Here is a 26228-nt window from a genome sequence, read left to right on the forward strand (position 1 = left end):
AAAACTACGAGACATTTTGAAGTAAATTTGTCTGTTACCCAGTGAGATGCAAACAGCTTTGAAGTTCGTATCGTGTAGCATATTTTCATTGCTCCTAAACAAAATTCCACCACGCCACAAGAATAAGAGTAGCTTCAATTTATTTGCATTGTACAAGCTGATATGCTGTTAAGTGCATTTTGTATGTCATAATTACTCTTCATAGGCTTCTCTACAAACAAACCTAATACACGGCTGCCAATGAAGTGTGTTTTCAAACTTCAGAACACCATTTTACTTTGGCTTTACTGCAGTTGCAAGCTGGTTAGACTAAAGCCTGCAGAACCCAACAGCTATAAGAAATGTTCTGTTTCAAAAGTGGCATACTCACTGTGATTATACTTGTAAGAATATTTTTTTATAACTATAAACCCACACTTACTGACAAGCAGTCTACGACAACCAAAGCTCCTTTGAAGTAAGAAATCACGAAAGAGTTGAACAGTTTCACAGGGTATTCCAAGGTACATGTCACAGTTTGTAAGAAGCGAAAAATAGCAGACATCAAACGCCTGTTCGAGCTGTTGATTTAGTCAGCATGATGAAAAAAGTTAAACACGTTTTCCCTAACTTAGCGGCGAAGTTGATTGACGGCGTGTTATAAATGGGCTAGGTGCTTACCGGCAAACAAGCACCAAACATCACATGCAAATATAAGGGGACCACCAATCACACAAGACATCGAATAACTCATCTGGAATACATATCCTATAGCTTGTAGTGAAGTTTAAACAGCAGACGGACAATGTTAACGACCAAGCTATGGAATGCGCAAACAATGTAATAATATCAGGGTTTTATGACCCAAAACCACGTATGATTATGAGAGATGCATAGTGGAGGACTCCGGAAATTCGAACACCTGGGTCTTTAACGTGCACCTAAATCTAAGTACACGGCCTCAACATTTTCGCCTCCATCAAAAATGCAGCCGCCGCGACCGGGATTCGATCCCGCAAACTTCGGGCGCCATAACCTCTAGACCACCATGGCAGGGCCAAACAATGTAAAAAAGAATATGGAAGTCACTGAGCATTACAGTACAAGGAGCGTGCATGCAAAATTGCTTCATCTGGTGACAAGATAGTCAGCACGCCATTAATAGATATGGCAGCGGAATTAAATCACTCAATGATAAGACACCTGATGTGTCCCTTTCTTCCTTTCCTCTGTGAAAATTACTTTTTGAAACTGCAATATATGGCTGGATTTTACTAATAGCATTCAGTTCGTAGTCAGCACTCTGGCTGTGCTCTACCAGTCTTGCTCTTCGTTATTGCTGTTTTGCACTAAAGATAAGAATAATACTTGAATGCCATAGTCCGCTGCCAGTTCATTGGCACAACTTGGTTAGGGCAAATACAATGCCAAAGACGGCACTCTAACACACAAGCATGCATACCTTACAACTTGTTTACCAAGTTTTACTTTATCATGAAACTCTGAAATCAATTTGTTAATTGTGCCTCGCATAGATGTCCCAAGTTTCCTCAAACAGTGAGATATCCTGCTATGGCGCTGTGCAGGTAGCTGACAACATATTTTTCAGCACATCCTACAGAAGCAGGTGGCCACAAGCATGAATGGCCAAGTGGAACATGTATATGACATGCACTTGCTATTACATATTGTTTCCTGTCTTGAGTTGCTCACAATATAGGAGCAATAGGTCTCTCAATTGAAAGGGTCTAAACGGTCGATTTGTATTGATGGAAACAAATAAATACCATTTAATATGGCCTTGTCCAGACTTGCAGGAAGAACGCTTCCATCTTTCACAGCAAGCTGTCCACCACTTCAGTCTCTTGAGCTGCTGGATACATGCATAACAGATACCACAAAAAGTTCTGTCAACTTGTGCACAAAGAGTCCTTACAGTACACAAGTAGTAATATTAAGCATGATGGCTTAACACAGGCATATCATTATATACCAAATTGTCCTCGAAAATAGGCCCAGGATGCATTAAGAACAAGTATTAGAGTAGCAGTGGGTCACTGCAAATAATTTTAATTTGCATTAGTTGTCCGAATTTTGCTACAATTGTGTATTACAAAAGGGTGAGATATACAGCTTGCCATATAGGTAATTTGAACACAAGAAAACTCCAGGAGCAGTCCCATCAAAATATTAAATAAATATACGTGTGCTGAATTTGCAGAATGGATGACAATGAGCCCATTTATTGTATGACATCATGAATGTGGAGATTTCAAAAAAGCTTAAGATTCAGTAAAAGAGCAAGAATGCCAGACGGGACAGAAAAGATTGAGCACTGTGTCAGTTTTTCTGTCCCTCTGCTGTTCTTACTTTCATTAAATCTTGGGCATGCTTTAGCAACATGCCCAATTTTCCTCTCTCTGAAACAACTATCCTTGCTGTACTAAAGTCCATTCATGTGCAGACCTGGTCCTTTACACTAGAAGTGCCTGTTCAATTTAATGAGCCCTTGATCCACTCCCGTTCTTTTGTTCTTTAATAGCGAGGGCCTCGTGCCAGCAAACTTTATGCCCTCAGGTAGCTCATGACGGTTTATTGATCAGCTACCAGCTCGTAGATTTCACGGGCTATGCGACACCAGCATGACTACGAATGCTGGTGTGGCACTGCCGGGATTACACACACAGAAGTGCCCAGTGGGGTGGATGAGGAGAACGACTATGTCGTAGCTAGAGTGGTGGAGTATGAGATGCAACACTTTGTTGTAGGTTCAGGCCCTGGCAGCAGAATGTTTGTATTTTTGTCTACATTAATTCCTCTTTATGTCATAATTACTACACTACTTTTAAAAACTATGAATAATCTCCCCTATACCTCCCTTGGCTTCATCAGGTTTTGTCGAACAAAAAAACTGAGCCCCTTGATCTATTCCATTCTTTTTTAGTTTGTTCAATTTCTCAGTGCTGTAATCACGCCTGAGAACCAGTAACCTCAGTGTGATCTGCAAACACATATACAGATATCAGAAATTGCATTCTCTAATTAACTACTTCATAAACTAAAGCAGCATTGTCACCAGTTTCACTGAATGCTAGATCTTAGTTGTACATCCTGCAAATAAGAACCCCCTTTCAATTTCCTCTTTCTTTAGCAAAGCACCAAGGAAAACAAGGACTATACAGTACAACACAATCAAGTAGTGTTTCAATGCACCAGCACAGCCTAAACCATTTACCATTTGGGATAAGAAGCTTTTGCAATGGTGCCATTCCCTGTTACAAGAATTTGTAGTAGAACGTGTATGGTTTCATCAAAGAAAATATGAAATGGCATGTCAGATATCTGACCCAATTTTTATCACACAAACACAGCAACAAAAAGAGCATGTACTTGCTTAATAAGCTAATTGAACTGACACTAAATATCAAGCACTCATTACCTACTTTTTAATTGCTGACTTGAGTGCAGTTGTTTATATTAGAAAGTTGTGGTGCATGACAATTTAGCGCATACCAAGTTTTGCTTGAAATGTCGTCCCTTCCTTGTCACGTGCAGTTCAGACACGCCGCGTGTCCCGCGCCCAGTTTCGATATCAACCTTAAAAGTGGAAGTTGAATATCTCGGATAACGTGCAACTCACGCGATTTCAAAAAAAAAAAAAAAAAAAACGGCATGCCACAACTTGGCACACACTATATCTTTTTAATACAAACTACCTCCCTCAATAATTAAAAAGTGGATCAATGAGTTGTTAATTAACAGCGTAAATGTAATTTTGCTTGCGGCAAAGTATTTCCGCCTCGACTTCAAGTTCATGAGCGAAAATGACAGGAGCCTGACTGTCACACAACGTTTATAAAAAATATGTAATGTCCAAAAAGAAAACACACACACTACATGCATGCTGTGCGACTTGATGTGTGTACTTCCTGTACTACCAGTATCCATAGCGTGATTCAGACAAATGCATTGCTTCAATGGGCATCCAGCACACATCTAGGTGCTACGAGCCGCGACCTTGCATAGCCAGAAGGCAACTGTGCTAATTACTTGCAAAAACGACGCAGCACGGTAGACGCCGACGCAACCAGAGACATGCTCTGAGCAGTATAGCGTGTGCATGACAGCATTGTGTCTTCCTACCTGCATCCCCGTCTACCTTTGCAAGTTAATTCATTATACCTATGCTTATGGAACTATAACTTCAATTGCATTTACACCACAGAAAGGGTGTGGAACGACCAGTATGTTTAAAAGCAGACCCACTTTTACGGCGACAAGGCAATGTGCAAGTCGCTCCAAGCGACGATCTCGTGCAGCCAAGTTATAACGGCTCAACAACACAAGGCGTGCGTGGCAGGAGCACAGAATCCCGTAATGGAACGCGCATTCTTCAGCTTGTTTTCAACTGTAATCAACGCACACGGCAACCGCTCCATAGAAAGGTATAACGAAGAGCACAGAAAGCAGCGATACTAGCACAATGCATACTTTTTTAGCAGGCCCTTGCTCTTGCGCAGCATCCCTTCTGTGGTAACTGGCCGGCCGCCCAGGCACTCTTACCTGCATAAGTTTTCATGCACTAAGGTAACTCAGTAACGCAATTTGGTAACATTCTTGAACTCACCGAGGTGTTGTATCCACTGCGGCGACTGTCTCGTCAAACGGCCCGCGCTTGCGCTCTTGTTCAAAGCTCGCGTCCGTTGGTTGGTGCCACGACGACGCATCGCCGCCGTCGATTCCATGTCAAACAACGACCCGAACGTCCCGACACGCGATGTAAGTAGTACGTGTTCATTCAACAACGACAACCGCACGTAATATTGATAAACACGGTAAAAATAGATGCGCGAAACACCACTTCGTTCGCAGCGAGCGCAGGGGGCCTTTCAACGGAACCCGTTTGAAAACGTCACGTGTTCACTGACGTCTCTGCGCGTGCGCGTTCTTCGGTTTGAACTGATTGGCTCTCTCGCTCAGCGGGCGATTTGAATCCTTGAACTGAGTTGCGGCAACTCTCTCTCCCTTCCGTCGACTGCATCTCCCTGTTCATGGCCTCTGATACGCCGGCGCGCAATCTTGGAGGCCATAGCTTGTTCACCACTTCTTTCTCGGACGCGCGCCTGTACTGTAGGGTACAATCGGGACGGCCGCAACGCGTCAACCGCGTCTGATCGGTTCTTAATACTACTACTACTACTGCGCTTTTGCTGTTTAAAAATAAACAGCATCTGTACACGAGTGGTACGTTTTAATTACTGCTAAATGTAACAGCTGCTGTCTTTACGGCTGGCTAAGTGTGCACGTCCGTGCGTGTGCAAAACAAAAGCACGTCGAAAACCGGGGCCTTTTGACAACAAGTGTTCACTGTGCTCCTTAATACCTCTTCGCAGGCACGTAGGCAAGCCCCCCCCCCCCCCCGAAAAAAAAAAAAAAAAAACTCGTTTCTACGTGCCTGCCTCTTCGTATTGAGCAACGAACCAATGGCACCATCAATGCCTCGCCCTTAGTGTGATTCAGCTGCAGCTTCTTTCTTATTGATGTACTTTGTTAGCCTTAATTGATATATTCTAAGTTGGGCATGTAAGCAAGTTACTATCAATTTGAAATTGCCCATTTAAACACTATTCAAAAGTGCATTGCACGTCGTCGTAATAAAAGCAGGAGAAATACTTATTTGTTGAAAGGCGACAGCTAATCGACAAAATAGTAGTTTAACAAACTTCGTTTCTGGGCAAGTTCGTTTATATTCGAAAAGAAAGCCCACGTACTGTGTATACTGAATAGTAACAGAAACAGCAATACTGCACTGAATTCTGCTATTTATGTCTTTAAAGAGGCTGTTTTCCTGTGTTCAGCGTGACCGTTATCCCGCTTCGACATTGCGCTTTGGAGTATTCCATGAAATACGTTGTCCTTGGCAATGGACAAACGAAGGCGGAAAGACCATACGGTCCTTGCAGTTATATTAGTTTCTTTTGTGAGTTACTGTGTTCGTTAAAAGCGCGATCTATAAATACAACACAAAATTTACAAGTTTCGATGCGTTTTTATAGCATCATTGATCCCAGGAGGGTTAGAGTCAAAGAACCCGTGCATACACAAAAACTGTTCTCAGATGGTTAAATAAGACATTAGTGGTAAATAACGATGAGAACGACCGGCGAAACCAGGGGCGAGGGGCGGGGGGGGGGGGCGGAGCGAGCGCGCGCCTCCAGACCGGCCGTGGTTTTACAATAAAGGATCGGTCGAGAAGAGCGGACTGCGAAGAGTGTTCACAAAAGAAACGTGGAGTTTCAATGGTAAGGGTACGAGGAAGTTCTGTAGGTCCGGTACACATATGGTTAGAGAAATGAAAGGGCGTACTTACGAAAATTGCGTGCGTTTTACTGGTTTGTGAACGTTTTGGCCGTGGCACAGGCTTCGTCAGTCAGAACTTTGACCAGTGCGCACGCGCATGTGTTGCGCGCGCGCGCGCGCGCGTGTGTGTGTGTGTGTGTGTGTGTGTGTGTGTGTGTGTGTGTGTGTGTGTGTGTGTGTGTGTGTGTGTGTGTGTGTGTGTGTGTGTGTGTGTGTGTGTGTGTGTGTGTGTGTGTGTGTGTGTGTGTGTGTGCGTTTTGGACTGACCTACAGTATCAAAATTTACGAGGCATTGATTGCACCAAGTTCCACTGGCAGTGAATAATGCCTCGATGGTATTTCGACATAATTGCGTCAATGACATTTTTATTCCAAACTATACTCAACAGGAATACTGTTGGTGAAATATTTCCTCAATTGTATTTCGAAATAATTGCGTCAATGAAATTTTTATTGCAAAGTGTTCAACAGAAATATTGTTTACGAATTATGTCCTCAATAGTATTTCGATAGAAATGAGTAAATAAAATTTTTATTGCAAAATGGTCAACAGAAATATTGTTTACGAATCATGTCCTCAATGGTATTTCGATAAAAATGAGTCAATGAAATTTTATTGCAAAATGGTCAACAAAATTATTGTTGAGGAAATATTCCCTCAATGGTATTTCGATTGAAATGAGTCAATGAAATATTTATTGCCAAGTGCTCAACAGAATTATTGTCGACGAAATATTCCCTCAACGGTATTTCAATAGAAATGAGTCAATGATATTTTTATTGCGAACTGCTCAACAGAAATGTTGTTGACGAAGTATTGAAGCAAGTCAATGAGTATTGCGGAATCATTGATAATCAATAAAATCAATAATTCGATCATACTCCGGCAATGGAAAATCAACAGTCATTTTCATAAGGGTAGGTGAATCGCACAGTGCCCTTTCTTTTGCCAAGCACATGAACATTGTTTAGTTAACATTTTTGACAGTTGTTGGGTTCCACCTGTTTATAGAACGCGAAAGTGCAACGGATGTTGTGTAAGAGAGCTGTGGTATAAAGCATGGTGAGATGGAAACTGCCCTTTTCGCCTGGACGTGCGGAACACGATGCTGCAACGGAGCACGAAGCGTACGCGTGCACCACGTGCATTTCTCAGTAATTAGTGTAAAACTTTGCGCATTCATGAAAACGCATCATAACTACGCACTGAACAGAAGTGCGGTGCAGCCGCGACGTACAACATAATCGAAGGACATATATAGGCGACGTTTTACTCTAAAAATAAGAACGCGCACCATTCCTAAGTCGTGACTTGTTGGAATATTCCATTTTATTAAAATATTTGCCTGTTTCACCACGCATTCGGCTACGGCGGAATGTTCAGGAAAACCGAATATGTATTTTTCGAATCAAATACGCCACGTATAAGGAAAACGTCCGATTCGTACTCAAAATTTCGAATATTCACACATGCTTACTGTATATTTAGCCTCTATAGTGCATTGTGTTTCTAACTCTAGGCCGCCACCATTGCTTTGGATATATGATATCCCATAGTCAAACATCGCGACTTTCAGTAAGTTTGATTTCGGCGGCATTTGTAGCTTTTCTAGAACCGCGGGATACAATCTGCGCCGCTTTTAAATCGTATCCGGGACATTCTAGAACTGTATTTATATTTTATTAATTGGCGATGTTTATAAAATGTTAATCAAGTTCTCGTGATCGTATTAGACATTATCATGAAATATACCTACCAGCTGAAGAATAAATGAAGGGCAGCAGATTAAAAAGAAATAACATTAGCCTCGAGGCGAGGCTTGCATTAACACAGGACAGATAGGGTTACACACGCTGTCTCTTGAGCAACTTTCTTTTTCCATCGAGTGTAGAAAAATCAATCGACTCATACGGAGTGGGCCCATTTGAAGAGCTTATGTAACGCAGTTCACCGCATAGTGCCGTACTTTCAAAAACAAGAGCTTATTTGGGGCACGGACACACACAACTATCTTCGCTCGTCTTTGTTCCTGTTTACTAGCGCAGTTAATAGCTTTTAAAATGAGAGGCGTCATGTCGAGCAAGGAATCACGTTAACATGTGAAATATAAATAACATCACACAATGCATCACACGATGATAATTGCGTAATGAGTGGTTTGTGGAAAGCTTCCAACCCATTAGAAATGGATCAGCCGTAATCATTCATGGTTATCATGCACCACTGAAATATGACATGTAATAATCCATTACAGCACGTTTGAGAAAAGATAACGCAGCACTTTGTAAAACTAAACAAACCATGAAAATATCAACTATAAAATAATCTTGCAACACTGTTGTAGGAAAATGCACTCCATGTTTGTGTCGAAAAGCGTTAGGGTTATTATCAGAGGCCATATCATCAGCAACATCACTCCGCATGCGGATGGCCTGGGGGAGCGCTGACGTGTTTGCTGATGTGCTGATACATGTTCATGTGCTGAGCGTTTGTGTCACCAAAGATGTATACGTGAAGCTGAGGTGATTATGTGACCTGCGTTACTTGTAGAGGGGGCGTGCAACGGGGAAGCGACGATATTTTGTTAGTACAGATATACTTGTGAAATAGGATAGCAAGGACATTTCACTACGAGTGGACTATGGTTGGAGGAAATAATCGAATGTGAGCTGCGTCACACCGAATTGATTATCGTAATTTCTTGAAATTTAATGAGCAGCTCGGTTAAAAAAATCAACGCGCTATTTGTGAGCTGCGTCACACTGAATTGATTATCGTAATTTCTTGAAATTTATTGAGCAGCTCGGTTAAAAAAAAAATCAACGCGCTATTTCTGAAGCTGGCTGGATGTATATGCAGACCGAACAAACGACTGATTTCTTTATTAGCCAGCAATGCTGCAGGTCGTCGTGCTGCTCGGTTAAGTGAATTTCAAAGCGCCGTAACTAATTGCTGAGTTTAGAACTGCTGAGGATACTGGTAATTTTTTTGCGCGCATCAAGCGTGACCCGAGGACCTTCCAATGAACAGGTGACACACGTACATCCCATATTCTTTTTTTTTCCATAAATTTGATATAACGCTGGTAGGCTTGAATTATACATAACGCGTGTGTATTATTATTAAAAAGTAGTTGCATCTTCCCGTCTTGTAAATGGGTTATATACAAGAGACGAGCGCGTCTTACGGTTATTATGCGGCTTAGCAGATGCTAATCAAGCCCCAGTAACCTCATTCGACTTCCATTCTTTCTAACGCATTTTAACACTAACTGCTGAATTGGAACAAATACAAACGCTTATTTTGTGCACCGTACATACCGCCATATGATACAGATCCCCGTTCCTTCCATGTGGAAGAAACGGTAATCAAAGGACAAATGGGAAAACGCAACCTCTCGAAATGAACTGCATACCAGGGCACTTACAGTCCCCGCACAGAAAGATTCCTGCCCTCTGAACTTGCTTCGAAAGAGCGCTCGCATTACCAGCGCGAACAGGGCCGTCCTTTTGCGAGCTACACTAATTACCCTAATTTCCTCATTATCCAGACTTCGAGCACAGCGCACAATTGTCTTGCACACCCACCTCGCTTCTTTCTTTGTGGCGTGAGGACGCGCTATCTCACTGGCCGGAATGCCTCCTTTTTTATTGATGTTTATTTGCTTGTTAGCGTGGTAAAGTGACGTTGCTCGCAGACAACTACTCGAACGTAATTGGATCCTGCGAACTTTTCATGACGAGTGAACTGAAGTGCAAAAAACGTAATATTCCTGCACCTTCATGTCATCTATGGATCGGTGATGGTATAACGAATGATGCTACATAGAACGATAATTTGAATTGTACTGCCAGCGGTGGGCTCACAAAGAGCACCCAATGACAGGTATTTCGAACATTGTTTTTATTTAATGAAATCGGTAGTTATGTTGTCACAAGGAAACTCTTTGAATACCGTTCTTAGTGTGCGAGGTGATATCATCCCTACCTGCCGAAACAAAACGAAAGGATGTGTTTTAATTATCCTGAGACTGTTTTTTGTTATTGCGAGAGCAATCATATGGACACTCTACACTCTAGGCTGGTTTTTGCCTTCGGCGTCGCCGTCATCATGTCGCATATATATATATATATATATATATATATATATATAGATAGATTGGAGAAAAGAAGGACTCGCGTACGAAATGCAGTTTTATTAACGTTTCGGCTGGTGGCCAGCTTTCGTCAGAATTCTGACGAAGGCTGGCCCACCAGCCGAAGCGTTAATAAAACTGCATTTCGTACGCGAGTCCTTCTTGTCCACCCATTTATCGTACCGGACCCATCGGTCTTCATACCCAAGTATATATATATATATATATATATTATATATATGTATATATATATATATATATATATATATATATATATATATAGATATATATATAAACCACACAGAAAAATAATTCAGAAAAATGCTTTCCGACGAGCAGAACCGAATGGGTGATCTAGCGCTCCGCAGCGCGCGGCGTCAGACGGCTTGGCCACGAAAAATACATCTTTCACCATGCTAGCGGCCAGCTAGATATATACACCATTTACTTCACTGTGCTTTGTTGCTCACCACAGAGATGGCGCGAAGTGCACGAGGGGCGCGCTTTAGAGGTCGTCGCCCCGCTTGTGGCGACGCGCGCGCGCCTCCGTGCACTTCGCCCTATAGGGGGTGGTCGCCTGCGCGCGCGTTGATCTCGTGTGGAAGGGGAGGGGGGGGTTGTATGTCTTGTACTTTCACCGCGATGCGCGCGCTGAAGTTACAGAGCATACCAAAGCCATTTCTCTCGCTGCAGCAGCCATGTTTGCGAAACGAGCACGCTTTTCAAACAGAAATAAGTAACTGAGACAGTTGTTAGTTCGCGCTCGTCTTGTGTATACCTGTGCGTTCGTATCATGCGCTCTTCTTTATGCTTGAGCAACGCGCCTTAAGTGTCGAGCTGTGACACTTGATACTTTGCGCTCGTCTTGTGTTAGTTCTTTTCGTGCGTCCTCTGCACTTGAGCGACACGCTGGAAATTTCGAGCTGCTTTCCGTTCTTCGCGTTACACTCCAATTTCTTGCTATCGTATTCATTGTTTCGCCGTTGCGTCGAAACTGAGACTTTCTTTAAATGTACATCACTGTACATTCAATTCTTGGGGAAAGTGTCTCGATATAATGAAATAAAAACGTAACTGCAGAGTTTTAAAACTGCCAAAATGGAGGGCACTGTTAAGTGTACTAGTGCAAGCATCGTAAACCTGGTGTACGTAGAATCTTTATAGCTGTTTCAGTTTTCGAATGCCTTTATGAGCAATCGTGAAAGTGGGCCTCAATATGGCTTTTCGCTCTGTCTGCCTTCCCCTGAATACAGAATAACGCCCCATAGACTCTCTTCCAGGTGTCGTTGGTACAGAGCCGCAGTTTAAAAAAAAAAGATTCCGACGTGCCAACCTCTCCATCTTACTTTATCAAGGGACTTTATATTTTTGCTGCCACAGTGAAGAATACCCGCGCACTTGTGAATGGTCGAATAAAATCTCATAGATTCGTAATTTCATAGCACCGTTTTATACTGACAACTCGAACCTGCACGAAACGGATTAGACACATTGACGGTAAGCTGTCATCCTATAAAACAAGTCTCTGCAAATTCAAAGGAGAGTTCTAGTTATGCCATATGTGCAACAGCGCGAAATTATTGTACTTATCTAGGTCGAATGGCAACGGCGTATTTCACGCGCATTCTATTCAGTGCTGCTTAAGTTGCGCTTTGCCGCCGTAATAGAAGGTAGAGAGAAGCAGTTCGAGAAAAAACGGAATGAGCCTTAATAAAACTGCTATTCGACTTCAAAATGTTAACAGTGCATAGGACAATTAGGAAGGGACGAGACAACAAAGGTAAAGAGCGCGACTTCAAACTAGTCTTTATTCCGATAAGAAATGCATATATTATATATATATATATATATATATATATATATATATATATATATATATATGTATATATATATATATATATATATATATATATATATATATATATATATATATATATATATATATATATATATATATATGGCAAGGGAGAGGGCGCTAGACACGAAAAGAAAGAAAGAAAGGATGAACAGGTGCTGCCATCGCTGCCTCATCATCTCCAATACAGCGCGCATATCACCAGGTGTGCTAGGTAATCAAGAAATTGATTACCTGGCTGGGTTTTAGGGCACACGTGGTGATATGCGCGCTGTATTGGAGATGATGAGGCAATCATGGCAGCACCTGTACATCCTCTCTATCTTTTCTTGTCTAGCGCCCTCTCCCTTGCCATGTATATATGCACTTCTTATCGAAATAATGACTAGTTGGAAGTCAGCGCTCTTTACCTTTGTTGTCTCGTCCCTTCCTAATCGTTCTATGCGCTGTTGACATTTTCAAATGAATCCACACCAACTTGCCCAAGCGTCAACCCTTGCTATTCGACGCATTAGACGTAAGCGCGTCGAGAAAATCGACTTTACTGAGACGCACCAGACGATCAACGGTGAGCTAGCGTTCATTTTGTTTTATTTACTTGAGCAAAGCTTACACTTTGAACCTCTCCGGCTTTCATTGACTATGATGCTGATGCTGCAACCAAGGCCTGCTGCCGTCTGACAAAGGTTGTTCCTTGGCCCGCACTTCCTGGTTTACGTTCACTTTGCCGTCATTGGGCACAACGGCAGGTATTATTAGAAGTTCTTAAAATTAATACTTCACTATTGTCAACAATAGTCGCACAAAAATGGAGCATGAGTCAATCGAGTCACTTAAAGTAGTTCTAGGCTGGCTTGATGCTTCGGTGTGCGTAATTTGACCCACCTAGGAGTGTTAACGGCAAAAAGTCTTCTGACGTCCTCAAGAAGGGTAATGTGATCCTACAGATAGGAGTCCTTTCACTCTTCCCAAGAGGGTGAAGGTGCCCTCCTAAAGCGCGCCGACTCTGACCCACCAAGAGAATTCACCTATCTCTAAAAGAGAGTCGTACGCGTGGCAAGTCAGAACTCTCCGAAAAGAGCCACACATATTCTATTTTTTCTTAGAGTGTACTGAGGCAGCGACAATTAAACATATATACAGATGGCGGTCACTTCTGTTGGTTAAACGATGCCTAATGTCGCCTTGTTTTGGATAATTCTGGCTAGTGTTTACATATTCCGGTTAAGTATTTATAGTTCCTAATAATCCTTATGAACTCTCTGCAACCAACCCGATGAAGATTTCACGCTTTAACTTAAACGCCGCCGATGCCTTTCCCGTCCCCTAGTATGGCAGCTTCGCATTGGTCGTGCCAAGCCTGAAGAAAGAGAGCAGCTGGGTGACCTTTGTTTCTCATTATTTCTTTCTTTTTCTTTCTCTTTGTTTCTTGATGCCGTATCTGTTCCTTTCTATTTCCCTGTCTTGCTCACTCTTTTTATCTTTATTTCTCGTGCTTCCCTTTCTTTCTCCCTGTTTTTTCTTCTATCTTTCTTTCTCTTGCCTTCTCTCTTGAGCTATCTATTTTTCAATTTCTCTCCCTGCCTTTTGCTCCCTATTTTTATATCTTTCTCTCTCTTTCTATGCCTTTATTCCTGTTATTTCTGTCCATTTTCTCTCTCTTTCTTTCTGCAGCTTTCTCTCTCTCTCTCTCTTAGTGCACCAGTAACGAGTAGTGGGATTTGGCCAATTTCGGTGAGACATACCCGTTGCTGATGACAGTTTTCTGACTGGCCGCACAGATATTGGCCAGCTTAAACAACTTCGCTTTTAAGATAAATAATGAGAATCTGTGGTTGAAGTGAGATTCGAGCTCAGGCCTTCTGCGTGGCAAGCAGGTGTTCTACCACAGAGCCATGCCATTGCTTGAAAGAGCTTCAAAAAAAAACCCTATATGAATCTGTTGTAGTGGAATAAGTCTCCTTAACGCATTTAATAGTACTGCGTAGCACAAGCGGAGAATCATGCCAAGCGTCAAAACATGTCAATTGCGTAACGAGTGTGTGTTATAAAGGTCCACCCATTACAAAGCGCTGAGACATATTTAGTCATCACCACCTGGAAAAGCATCAACAAAGTGAGCAGCTACGTAGCTTCGCATGTTGCCTTACGGACGCGTAGTGGGCCCTTCGCTGATTCGCAAAAGGAAGCAGTATGGCGTAGTGGGCACTTAAACGGCATATGCTACGCCAGAGTCGTTCGTTTCCTTACGGCATGGTTGAGGCATACTCCGAGAACCGAAGCAAGACCAGCAATTGAGAAGGCTATGCGAACGGGGCCCGATAACGCTATCGCGTTCTACACTTGAAGGCGAAGCTGAAGCGTGCTCCACTTTCTAACGCGAAAGTGTTTTATGCCGGGCTCCACCACGGCTCCAGTGACGTATTTCAGTCAAGGATATTACGCTGTAAAAAGTACACTAACATGTGGCAAAGAAAAAATTAGAAGAAAAAGTTCCATCGCCGGGAGTCGAACCACCGTCCCGTCGATTCGCAGCGAGATTCGACTCGGCCACAAACGGCAGGTTCTTCCGCACACTAACGGCAAGCTATTTATATACACCATTTACCCATGTCGGTACTCTGAGATCGGTGGCACTTCAACGTGTCTTCGTTATCACTAGCGAGATGGTGCGAAGGGCTCGATGGGCGCGCTTTAAAGGTCGTCGCCCCGCGCGTTGCGATACGCGCGCCCTTCCGCAGGACGTGGTCGCTTGTTGTGCGCGCGCTTATCTCGAGATGGGGGGTGGTTTGTACGTGTTGTGCTGTCACCTCAAGTTTGCGTTGAAGTTACGGAGATCACGAATGTTACTTCGCTCACTGCATCAGCCGCTTTTGCGAAATGAGTGCGATGCTTAGACAGAAATAAATTACAACTATGACAGTTAGTTCGCGCTCACCCTGCGTATACTTGTGCGTTCGTTTCGCGCGTCCTCCTTTGTGCTTGAGCAGCACGCTTTAACTGTCGAGCTGTGAGAGTTATTTCGCGCTCATCCTGTGTAGGTTCTTTCCGTGCGTCCTTTCTGCTCGAGGAGCGCGTTGCGAGTTTCAAGCTGCTTGCCGCTATTCGCGTGACATTACAATTCTTTGCTGTAGGATTCATTCCGATCGCCCTTGTGCCGAAACAATGCACAACAAATGCTCAACTACGTCTGTGAAGACACGTTTAAATGTCGTGTTATACCGATTCCTATGACAGAGAAATCAGCCATGTTTTTTTTTTTTGGCTCTCACAGTGCGTACTACACCGAGATATTCTAGGAGTAGCGCTATCCATTCGAGTCTGTAATAAATCTGATACGCTTCATCCGTAACTTTTCGTTAGAAATGGAATACGAAAAGAATCCTGTAATCATCAATCAAGCGATATACTGGTCGTCGTGTTCTAGATGTTTCTTTCGATGTGTTAATAACAAAATGAAATCGTGGCCTGTATTGTCAATGTTATGCAATATCTCCAAGTTTAAACAAAATTGCTGTTTAATAAGGTGTAGGCCGTAAATGCCTCATAAAACGAGAAACTTGACCGTTGACGCCGACAGCCCGAGGTGTAGGATGCAAAATGTCATCATCATGTGATGACGTCACAGATTGCCAAAATGTGTGACTCCATAAGGAAAACGCAGGAAGTTGGAGAGACCGGAGTAGTCTGTCTGTTGTAAATCAAACGTGCAAAACAAGGAGTGGCTAAGTAATTGATTATCTACTCTTGAATCAAAGCAGCCTTGCTTTTCTGGTGTCAATGACATGTTATTTGTTTAATTTTTATTCGTCAGCTGCCTCTTTCATGTCACTTTCAAAAGTCCACACTGGTTGTGGTGCTGCCTATCTAATTTTCCAAGAGCAATATGTACCCCCAGGATAGACACGTCCTGTCAGATTAACGCCTGTGGTTCAAGTGTTGGCTCCGCTTTTATAGCACTCTAATAAACATTACATTTATATTCCTACGATTCAGCAAGTATACATTGAAGCATCAGTTCGACCCCAGAGGAATACAATAACGAAACGTATGCATGATATTAGTATGATTGCTCCATAAAGTGCAATTAGCTTCGATAATACTGACGTGTTAACTCTAACGTGATGGCTGACGTCACGTCGCACCATAAGTTACCCGTTAAACTCCAGTGTTGTCAACGTACATGGTGAGCCCACCATGTGCACACAGCTACTACACTTACAAAAACACGTCGATCCATCGCGTAACGCTACGCTCAAAGCCATAAAATGCAGCATAGAAGTACTCGCTCACTGCTTCGCATGAAACCGATTCCCACAACGCGCAGGATCTGCTGAATTTTTATATGAAAATAGAATTACGAGTACAGCGACTGCACAGGCAAAGATTTTCTTAGAACAATTTACTGCGGCATCCAGTGTGCTTCCAAATATACATAAATGTTTTGCCTACACTAACTGTAGCTGGATGAATATTTCCGTACGCTGACGACGCTGCGCTTTCATGTAGAAATCAGTATAACTGTTTTTTTTTCGTTTATTAAATACTGTAGGCTGCCTTTTGGGAGTCATGAAGGAATGGGTACATTGTTATTAGTTGCACATTACATTGTTCCAGTCGGCAAACGAATAAAAGAATAAATACATCAAAACAGAAACACATATGGCCAACAACAAATACACATATGGTCGAATGTGAACTAAAGACGCGAGCATGAAAAACAAATCCGTCAGCATTTACAATTACACGCTGCCGTAGGACATACAAATACAAAAACACGTGCATGGGCGAGCGACTGAGCACCCGAAAAACGTACTCGTTCGCAATAACAGTTCGTAACTTGAGTCACACAGACAACGAAACAAAACCAACGAAAGTGAACCAAAGAACAGTTTCCGCCCACGGAAGCATAACCGCGAAAGAAATAGCTACCCGCATACATTGCGATTTGTAAAAAAAAGTCACAGTTTCGCCGCAACGGCGAAGCGATGAATGCGATAGCAATAAATTGTAATGTAACGCGAAGAACGGAAAGGAGCTCGAAATTGCCAGCGCATCGCTCGATCCCAAAGGACGCACGAAAAGAACGCACACAGGACGAGCGCGAACTAACGCGTCACAGCTCGACACTTGAAGCACACTGCTCAAACATAAAGCAGGACGCACGAAACGAACGAATAGGTACACAGAAGACGAGCGCGAACTACTTGTCACAGTTGTTACTTATTTCTGTTTGAACAGCGCGCTCCTTTCGCAAACGCGGCCGCTGCAGCGAGTGAAGCGAAGTACCCCACCGGCCGCCCTTTCTTTCCTTGAGATAAGCGCACGAAAGCGACCACGCCCTGTAGAGCGAAGAGCAACGGCGTTCGCAGGAGCGGGGCGACGATCTTTAAAGCGCGCCACACGCGCGCACGTCGCGCCATCTATGTGGCCACTAAGAAAGCATACTGAATTACATGGTGTATATAAATAGCTCACCGTTAGCAGGCTGAAAGACGGTGCTGTCGTGGCCTAACGTCTAACGCGGCGTGCTGCAAAGCGTGAGGTCGCCCGTTCGATTCCTCGCGTCGGAAAGAGTTTCTGAAGTATTTTTCTTTGTGGCTTTTCTTTATATACACATACTTATACATATAAGGTGAATGACGGCGACGGGGACGGACATTTTCCAGCCGAGACTGTCCATATAATTACTATCGTAATAAAAAAGAGAATGAAAAGAGCTGCGTAATATATCACAGATAAGCTTGTACGGCAGTTGTGAAAGTATCGACCGATGATAAGCCGACTAAGGCACATGGAAGTTCGTTCCATTCTGCTATGGTTCGAGGAAAAAACGAAAAATGATATGCATTTGTTTTAAGTCACGGCCTTACAATCGTCTTGCTGTCTTCAATCTCGCTAGCCTTGCGTTGTTATACAGCGTGTAATCAGTGAAGTCCATTATAATTTTACTGTTTACAATAGTGTAAAGCGTTTGCAGTCAGTCCAGTTTCTTGCGTGATTCTAGAGTCGGAAGATCGCTTAAAATATCTAAGGTTAGCAAGCCTCCGCTAAAATAAAAGGCTACTATATAACGCAAGCAAGAACTGAGAACAAAGAAAACGCAGAAAAGGAAAGGGTCTTTCCAACGTTTCGCTGCTGTAAAAAACAAGTGGAAGACTGACTGACTGTCATGACGCTGCAGGCTAGAAAGACACGTACCAGGTCGCAAGAACAGTAACGGTCAATATTGTACGGATGAAAAACAACCCCAGTGGTGGTGTGTGTGTCATTATTTTCAAGCCATGTCATCATTCGACCGAAAATAATATACACAAGTAGAGAAACGGGAGCAGCAGACCACTCCAAAATAAAAGTGAATAAATAAATACAAAGTAAAGCGTGACCCATTGAACAAGCTTCCACATGTCTCAGCATGGACCATCACATCGAGGATCCGAAGGGCAAAATTATTTCCTGTTCGATATACTCTTGCCGTTATTTCCACTCGGCAGAAACCTGCACTTCCGCACCAACCCTTGTCACTTTACTTTTATGTGATGAGTACTTATCCTGCTCTTTTTCTGAAAGCTTTCGTTTCTTTCTGGTACATGAGAGAACAGCGTACTCGAAGGTCCTTTGTCGAAGACAAAGGCAGAAGGTCCTCGAAACAATTCTCTGGGAAGCTAGAAAGACGTAAGTTCCTAATTACGTTCAAGTTTTCTATGGTGCCCTCCCGGTCTCTCAAGGCAAAGAACAAAGTGCAAGCATGCTTAGAAAGATAGGCTTTTTCTACTTTTTTGGCTCCATACGCTTAGAAAGACAAACGACCACTGCGGACCGCACCTTCTCCGATACTACAATAAAGAGGCCGATGTTTTACGTGCACTGGCTCCCACAAAAAACACCCAGTAAATGCTCCGGAGTAGATATAACACTTGAAAGTGTACGTACGCGAAGCGTTAAATGGTCCCGTGGGAAACGGGAGGCGGGCAGTCGTGCGAAGCGCATGAGGGAAGGGGACGAATGAGACAGTGTAAGTCTGAGCGGCTGCCTACCAATTTTATAAATGGCCTTAGTTCCAGAATAGAACGCCGTCTCTGCATGATTTCGTTATTGGGTGGCCACTTTCGCTTTGTTCGTATCCTTATCTATGTCCTTATATTCAATGTTTCTTACCAGAAAAATAAATGAACACAGCTGCTAAAACTGCCATCTGGCCTTTTTCTGGCATAACAAGACAGCGCTGATGGTTTTGGTAAAAAAAAGTTGCACCGTTACATAATTCATCCACAACGCAGTTGGTCGGACAACACATCTGGTAGCAAGCTTCAGAAACTCTTTACGCATGGTCTTTGTTGGGTTTATATTGCCAGTATGTACGGTGTTTTTCCTGCTTAACTTATCCTTATTGTTCTGTGTGTACTATTTATTTTAAATCTTCTAGTGTGAATAGATTCGACGTAGCGATGGGTGATGACAATAGGATATTCTATACGAACGAAAAAAAAAGATTCATAATATGAGGGCATGCACACATAAAACCTTATGCACATGCAAAATTCAAAAATTTCGGAGGTTTCAACCGCCCAACATCCTCCTCCCTGTACACGCTAGTGCGTGGTGCGAAGGCGGAAGAATACGACATACTCTTTCTCGGTGTGGTTTGGTTTCCTGCTGTCTTGTACGCTTTCTTCTTGTTTCTGCTTGAATGTATTGTGTCCCGTTATGCCGATTACGGTATATCCGTGCTAATGCGTGACACGTAATTATCCTGTCGTTATAGCGACACCCTTGCCGGCCAATGTCAAGACCGCACACGGGGGTTGCAAACCGCACGTTCTAGCACGGCGACAATACATGGTCACAGGTAATCCTGATATTGCTCCACAAAATTTCTGCTCTATCTCCGCCGCGGGCAGACTTGGTATTTAACTACACAGTGGTTAGGCTTATGCTCACTTTAACTATGAGGAGGAGGAGAAGAGAGAGAGGAGGAGGAGGAGGAGGAGGAGAGGAAAAGGAAAGGCAGGGAGGCCAAACAGACATACTGTTTTTTCTACCCTGCACTCGGAATGGGAGATAAAAATAAGGAAACGAGAGAACGAAGAGTGCCTGGGAGTGCACATCGACACCACAATTTTCACTGATGTCTGCTGAAGTCGATTACTGAGCTTGAGGTCTCTATTCTTTGGCATGGTGCTGGGCATCGCGTGGAGAAAACATCCGTGTTCTTCGAGGACTCTGGTGAACACGATGGGGTGCATGGCGCGCGTTGACCCGTTTGTCAAAAAGTGCACAAATTCTTCAAGGCAGTCGATGACAACAGTCGAATGAAAACTTATAGTTATGAATGGCAGGTCAGGATGGATGAAATACGAGGTATGGTGACCTTTGGCATTTCTCCAGTTCGTCGATACTGCTGATCGTACCAATTTCGATGGTCAAGCACTGGATGCAGGGCTTCCAGTATCTGCACTTGAAGAACCAGTAAACAACACCCACCAATGATTGCACTATGGTGGTGACCTCCTTATCTTTCTCAAATACAATGGAACCTTTTAAGAAACTGAAAGAAAAAAAGAAAGGTATGTAACCATCAATGCCACCTAAGTGCCATGCCTGAATTTAGACGGTAGTGACTGCAAGCGTATTATAAGTATATTGCGCGTCGAAGAATCGTCAATCATCAAAAATAATTCGTAGTAACGCACTAGGATTTCAATTCGCGAATCTCGTTCGGTTTTAGTAGCGTCCGGCGCAAAATGAAAAAGAAAGAAAGACACAGGATATTGGCTGTGTTTCTCTCTCTCTCTCTTTTGGGTGTGTCTCGAGTAGAGCGTAACAAGCTCAGTATGAGCCAGCTAGTTCACTGGAAAGCTTTACTGTAAACACTCGGGATGTCCAACTCGATAACTCCATTTAGTTCAAATGGTTATTCAGGCTTTCTGTCTATTCGCCCCGAGATCTCCGAGCGCGGCCCTGCGCGCGTGCGCTCACTACGTGAAAGCTGTCGAACGATGTCGGCTGGTCTTCCTATTAGAGTTATTGAAACGCTAGTGCGCAAGCACATGAAACTATTTCCACTGAATGTTCAAGCGAAGTGCTCCGTGAAATTGAGTGGAGTTGCTGTCAGGAACACACTCGGTGTCGATTTCTCCTGGCGTCGTCTTATAGCCATCATTTTTTACGCCTGCATGTGTGGCGAGGACCTCTAGTCATGACTGTTCTATGGAGTTGGCGCTCTCATAATGGCTTTCCGGCCCGTTTTCATTACTGATTACAGCGTTTCATATTCGGCTTCCGTGTCGGCGCTGTAGCGCAATGCTTGTACACAGCGTGCTGCGCGTGTTCTGTTTCGAAGCCTATTCCGTAAATTAAGTTCCGTTGTTCGGAGTTTTAAGCATATGGCGTAAGACGTGCGATGTCATTCATATAAGCAAAGTCATCGTTACAGGCAACAACCTTTCCTTAAATCTAAGGTTTTCAGCGGCTGCTGTGTGAGCACGTCGCAAGTACTTGAAATTTGAACAAGACAGTTAGAAGGTTGGGAGCAGAAGGAAAAAGGGGATTCAGGACGGCGTTCTGGACCCCAATAAAGTTTGCATCATCATAATCATCATCATCATCAGGACGGCGTTATTAAATATTGACAGGTTTTCGCGCGTTACTCTTATACCGCATATTCTAATCCCTACGTTGATAAATTGACGTTTTCTGACTCCTTCATGGTCGTCTGAAAATACGCTGAACAGAATCATGCAATCATACTAACGTAAATGAATACAAATCTTTTATATCGGAAAGTCGTAATAAGATGTATCTGAAATGAAACAGTGTAAATTAACCTGAACGGTCAAATCCTAATTGAGCGTGTGCGATCATTGTACGAAACAATATTTACAGCAAGGTAAAGAATAGCAATATTCGGCCAAAGGGGACGGAAAGTAGGTGAGAAAGAGTGCTCATTTCTTCTTTTCTGCGTCCCTTTCGCCGACTTTTTCCGCTTCTTACCAAACTGTACTATGGGCGGGAAATGAAACGCAAACAGCGGAGCGCGTGGCCCAAGCGTTAGCAACGGAGTAGTTCGCGCCGTCGACTAATCGCCAATGACAGACACGCACATCTGGTTGGCAGCATTTCGCGATCAAAAGCATGGATGTGCTCAATCGAGTGGCAAACGGCATGAGCGCATCTACCTTTAATCATGAGGCTGCAAACTGTACCACGTGCACCACTGCTCGCGTTTCATTCGGCGCCGATAGTACGTGTAACAGGTTTTGATATGGAGTGTCAACTCGTCCAACCCACGATAGTTGTCGGCAATAACCCACTTGTCGGTGAAGTTATCAATGTTATTTCGTCGTAAACGTTTTGTATACACATGTCCACATGACTGAAATTGTGAGCGAAGTGTGAATTTTCGTCCATTCTCACTGCTGCTTATGCAGCGCCAAGTTGTGCGAATAATCCCTAAAATTTGTCGCGCTTCGCTTCCAACGCGGCATAGACTCTCTTTAGCTCGCTTGCCGAGACACTCACGCTTTCAGGAACGATATTTTAACATCGCCTAGCCCAATGAGTTACACTACCAACTTGGGGGCACGATCCTGATCTCGATGGCTGTGGGTATAGAGAAGGTACATTAAATGGAAACGTTTCTTGACATCCTGTAATGCTGGCAGGCATCCGTAGAACTAACACTAGTAATCGAGGAGCTAGTAATCGGCTAGTAATCGGCTATAGCTAGTAATCGAGGAGCGCCCTGCTGCGCGAGCGAATTATAATGAAAATGAATTTGCTTCTAGCCAGAGTCCAGCAGACGACAAAAGCCCGAATCCCCCGGATTCCGCTAACGGTGCTCCGTTCGTAGCACCGCCATCGGTTACGCACGAGGCGAATAGTAACAAGAATTCCGCATTCTGGCTCTAACTACACTTCACCGAACAATATTGTTACGGTTGAGGGAAGGTTGACTGTGTTTATTTACAGGATGAGAATGAGACACGGCAGTCGGACGTAAAGATGGAGTCCTCAGGCCGCACCAGACCACTTCGTCTTTTTCCTCCACATGCCCGGCTCATCCCACAGCCCGGCTCATACCGTAGCAATCCCTGGCTCACAGACGAAGCCCACTGGTCGAGTCCAAGTCACTGGAGGGATGGAACCTCTTGAGGCGAGCCACATGCACCAGCTGCGTTCGATTTGACCGACGACGAGGTGTCGTCAAGCGTGCCACGACGTACGTCAAGTCGCTCAAGCGATTTACAATGACGAACGGGCCAGTATCGTGCGGTAAAAACTTCTGGCATAAACCGCGTTTGCGTTGGGGGGTCCACAACCATACAAATTCACCTTTTTCGAATGAAATGGCATCATGGCGTTGATCGTACCGCTGCTTGGAGCGATCTTGTGAAGCCAGTGTGCGTAGGCGAGCAATTTGTCGGGCTTCTTCAGCCCGGCACAATGTTTCGGCCACTGAGTCATCGGCATGGAGCGTAAATGGGAGGATTGTATCGAGCGAGCTGCGCGGTGATTGAGCGTAGAGCAAGTAAAAAGGTGTGAAATCCGTGGTCTAGTGCTTCGCTGTATTCTACGCATAGGTGATAAACGGTAAGATATCATCCCAGTTCTTGTGATTGGACGAGACGTACATAGCGAGCATGTTAGTAAGAGTGCGGTTTGCACGTTCTACAAGGCCGTTCGTCTGGGGATGGTATGGTGTCGAATGTCGGAACTACGAAGTGCAGAGGCGAAGCAATTCGTCCACAGCGTCCGCGATGAATTGGCGACCACGGTCCTTGATGATTACGCGAGGTGGACCATGGCGAAGAACTACAGAGCGGAGCAAAAACGCAGCGACGCCGTCAGCCGTGGAAGATGGAATCGCAGCGGTTTCGGCGTATCTGGTAAGGTGATCGACGCACACTATTATCCAGCGGTTGTTGTTCGAAGATCGAGGAAACGGGCTCAACAGGGCGATGCCAACCTGCTCGAAAGGCGTAGTAGGCGGCGCAATGGGGTGAAGAAGGCCGTGCGGGGCGCTTGTAGGTCGTTTGTGACGCTGGCACTTCTCGCAGCTGGAGACGTATTGCTTCGTAGAATGTCGCTTTCGAGGCCAGTAAAAACGCTCCTGTGCTCGATGTAAGGTGCGAATGAACCCAAGGTGTCCGGACGTTGGATCATCATGCATAGCACGGAGAACGTCGCATCGAAGACTTTCAGGTACAACCAGTAAATAACGTGCGCCACTTCATGAGTAGTTTGTCTTGCACAACAGTCCATCACGAAGGCGAAAGCGACCACTACCTTTGTGATTGCGGGCATCAGCGAACAAAGGGTCTAAACAGAAGTCGTTGAGTTGTTCGCGTTTGAAGATGTTGGCGTCAGGAAACGTGGTGGAGACCGCAGCAAAACAGATATCGAAGGTATCTGCACTATCTTCCGTCGTGGTCATAGGTAGACGAGAAAGGCAATCAGCGTCCGAATGACGTCGTCCACTTCTATACGAAAGCTGAAGTCAAATTCTTGAAGTCGTAAAGCCCATCGTGCAAGGCGGCCAGAAGGGTCTCGGAGGGTAACAAGCCAACACAACGAATTATGGTCTGTCACAATCGTGAACGGACGGCCATAGAGGTAGCAACGAAATTTCTGGATGGTGAATACAACCGCTAAACATTCTTGTTCTGTCACCGTATAATTCCTTTCAGCCTTGCTTAGAGATCGACTTGTATAAGCAACGACATGTTCTGCATTATTATGGCGCTGAACAAGCACACCTCCGATGCCAATTCCACTTCCGGCAGTGTGAACTTCGGTAGGAGCAGACTGATCGAAGTGACGAAGGATAGGTTCTGATGTCAATAGAAGCTTCAGTTCAGAAAAAGCGGCGTCACATTCAGGTGTCCACTCGAATGGGCTGTCTTTTCGTAACAAGCTTGTCAATGGGTGCACAACGTCCGCGAACTTGGGCGCAAAACGACGAAAGTAGGAAAATAATCCCAAGAAGCTGCGGAGTTCTTTTAGGGTCTGGGGTGGTTTCAATGTGCTGACTGCTTCAATTTTGCGGGGATCTGGCCTGACACTATCTTTGTCAACCAGGGGACCAAGAACTAATGCTTGTCGTTCACCAAATCGGCACTTCTTAGAGTTCAAAATCAAGCCGGCCTTACCGACACAGTCTAAAACAAGGCTAAAACGGGCGTTATGGTCTTCGAAGGTACACCCAAAAATGACGACGTCGTATAGGTAGCATAAACACACCTCCCATTTAAGACCACGAAGGATAGAGTCCATAAATCTTTCAAAGGTAGCGGGGGCGTTGCAAAGCCCAAACGGCATCACATTAAATTGGTATAGTCCATCAGGCGTCACGAATGCGGTCTTCTCCTTGTCTGAACGGTGCATAGGTATCTGCCAATATCCTGATCGTAGGTCTACTGAAGAAAAGTACGAAGCCGGGTGCAAGCAGGCAATGACATCGTCAATCCAAGGCAGCGGATATACGTCCTCTTTGGTGAGGGCGTTGAGTCGCCTGTAATCAACGCGAAACCGCCAGGAACCGTCTTTCTTTTTAACCAAAATGACCGGTGCTGCCCACGGGCTACACGACTCTTCGATGACACCTTTTTGCAGCATTTCCTGAACCTGGTCGGCGATAACTTTGCGCTCTGATGACGACACTCGATAAGGTTTCTGCCGGATCGGATGAGCAGTGCTGGTATCAATCCTGTGCTGAGCGCGAGAACAGGGTAGAGGTCGCGGCTTCTCCTCTTGGCAAAAGTCAAACACAGAAGCATGTCTTCCCAACAGGCGGAGTAATGTCTGCTGTTCATGTGACCGTAAAGTGGCGCTAATCATGCCTACAATATGAGACTCGTAAGAACAACTGCGCTAGCAAGTGTCTGTACTTTTTTCGC

Source organism: Rhipicephalus sanguineus, chromosome 3 (assembly GCF_013339695.2).
Source record: "Rhipicephalus sanguineus isolate Rsan-2018 chromosome 3, BIME_Rsan_1.4, whole genome shotgun sequence".
Classification (NCBI taxonomy): Eukaryota; Metazoa; Arthropoda; class Arachnida; order Ixodida; family Ixodidae; genus Rhipicephalus; species Rhipicephalus sanguineus.